The 2,533-nt window shown below is 37.4% G+C and overlaps 1 non-coding gene across 1 annotated transcript; it reads left to right on the top strand.

Annotated features, from left to right (window-relative positions):
- The first annotated feature begins 1,547 nt into the window (after nucleotides 1-1,547).
- LOC116547463 lies at nucleotides 1,548-1,654 on the top strand. Its single transcript, XR_004267060.1, has one exon. It is a non-coding gene; the product is annotated as a U6 spliceosomal RNA (small nuclear RNA).
- The last annotated feature ends 879 nt before the right edge of the window (nucleotides 1,655-2,533 follow it).

The raw sequence follows: 2,533 nt of genomic DNA, 5'->3' as shown, positions 1-2,533 counted from the left end.
AAGATGAACACTTGAGCACCCAAGATGCTTATGTCATTTAATACATATAAATATTTAATTATGTTTAATTCTGCATGGATAGGCAAGATATTAAATTGGTAATGTATACTAGATTAGCTTTAAATTTTACTATAGTTCTTAAGGGAGAAATTCTCTGTCATTTTAGAACTGCTCTCATACTTGCTGTATGTTGTGGATCAGCAAGTATAGTTAGCCTTCTACTTGAGCAAGATATTGATATATTTTTTCAAGATCTGTCTGGGAAAACTGCCACCGATTATGCTGTTTCTAGTCATCATGACATGTAAGTGTTTACATTAAAATGCTAGTTAACACTAAATCGAGGCTTAAAATATTTACAACGATTGTATCTTATCAGGTGAGATGTCATAGTTTGGCTCAGGTGGTTTTAGAGTGGCAGTGAGTTAGTCCCCTGCCGCAGTTAGAAATCAAACAAAAAGCTAGACTGGTTACATGTGCTAGTGCGTGCTGGATTCTTTATCTCAGCACTTGTAAGACCTTTATGTTTAGAGATCCCAACATTGTTCATTTCATCCAAGAATAAAACCTATGCATGAGATTAAAAAATAGTGTAACATCTTTGATTTTTCTGATCAGTTATTTGGGTCTTGAAATGTCCAGTTTAGCAGAAAATCTTTTACTGTCTTCTGAGAACTATCTTCTACGTACTCCTTGAATTTTTCAAGAACGAACGGGGTTCACTAAATCCAAGGAAGGCAATCCCTTTATCAAATCAGAAGGAGGAGAAACAAAGGACATTCCAATCATTCTGTTGTTTCTGTTAATTCTGTTGCTGCATTATTGCCCCTAAAACTGGTCCTGCTGCCTGATAATGGTTGACCTTTGACACCAAGATGCCCGTACTGATTCAGATCCCTCAGGTCTTCATGGTGATCCATACAGAGACGTTGAAGTTATAGCATGTTTTAGTTCACATACCTATGCTTATATGCTCAGCCGTTATTGCCAAAGAACCTGCTCTGGCAGTGTGACTTTATCCACACACAAAGTGAACAAATTGACCCTTACCCCCATATTCAGAACCTGATGTGGAACCCACATCTCAGCCTAGACTTAGCTGAGACCTTCATGGTAAGAGATTCTTTGAGGCCCGTGTTGGTCTTTTATCTAGCAGATGTTCATTGGGCTTGTTCTAAATGGTCAGAGAGGTTGAAATAATGTGGCAGAAAGAGATCAGTGTTTCTTTCTTCTTTGCTACCAGGTCTGTACCCTCCCACACCTTTATATCCTGTATAGTACCTTAGGCAGTAGAAAGTCCCATATTAACCTTCCCCAGAGCAGCAGACTCCCAGTGGTGGTTGGCCCCTGAGTGATCTGTTTTACATAATAATGACAATTGCCCAAGCTACTTGCACCTCTACCTCAAAATTTAAAAATATTTTCAAATTCTGCCTCCCAGGAAGCCACTGAAGAGAATTCTCAGAATGTCAAGTAGGTTAGTTGGACTTAACAGGACCAAACCTTATCCATGTTTCATCACCAATCATGTGTAAAAGTAGGGCTTTGTGCTTGCTTCGGCAGCACATATTCTCAAATTGAAACACTACAGAGAAAATTAGCATGGCCCCTGCATAAGGAGGCTGCACAGATTTTTGAAGCATTCCATCTTTTGCACAGTCACTAGAAGGTTATTTGACTGTTTGCTGACTAGCTGTAAGGAAACTGTTTGAATAAAGGAAAATGGGTGCTATCAAAATATTGAAATTATGATTTGCACTACAAAAATAGTCATGTAAGGTGGTCTATGAGATGACACCAGAACTGAATAATGTGTCGGGTGTTATGTGCAAAATATGTTGTTAAGTGTGTATGTCAAAACTTAGAGAATGTCAACTTGCAACTTCTTCATGGAACCTAAAAAAAAAATGAAAGTAGGGTTTTGGTCTCCCATGTCAGCTGGATATGAACATGGGTGTAAAGCATCATCCTAGCAAACATCTGCTGGTTCACAGTTTCAGTCCGTAGAGAAGGATCATTGGTCCAAGCCAGGTCTTACATCCATTGGTTTTTCTGCCATTAGTTTCATTGATAAACTCCATAATAGTGGACAATCACATCACCTACTTTAATGAGATATTTATCAATAAATTTAGTTACAAACTATGAAATAGTTGAGATACCCTAAATTATAAGTCACAAAGAGTAGGACAACTAATAAGCAAAATTAGGACTTAATAACATTTTCTGAAAACAGCAACATTTTCATATTAGAACCTATGAACAAAATACAGATTGGATTTTATTTGGGATTCCAAGATGATTTCAGTTGTAAAGTTTAGGAACAGATTATTCCATTGCTTTACTGTTTCTCTAAGCATTTAAAAAATGATATCTTGTTAAATCTTTATAATAACCTAGTGAAATAAGGCAGCAAAGTCCTTACTTTGTAGAAGACAACACTGAGCCCAAGAGGAGCAACTTGTCCAAGAACAAATAGCTGTTCATTATGGAGCTAGGACTTATGCAGAGTTGGGACACTTTCCGCTATGTC

This window comes from Sapajus apella, unplaced genomic scaffold (genome assembly GCF_009761245.1).
Source record: "Sapajus apella isolate SASKATOON/1434 unplaced genomic scaffold, GSC_monkey_1.0 scaffold3257, whole genome shotgun sequence".
NCBI lineage: Eukaryota > Metazoa > Chordata > Mammalia > Primates > Cebidae > Sapajus > Sapajus apella.
The sequence above is the reverse complement of the archived record's forward strand: the minus strand, read 5'-3'. Positions and strand labels throughout refer to the sequence as shown.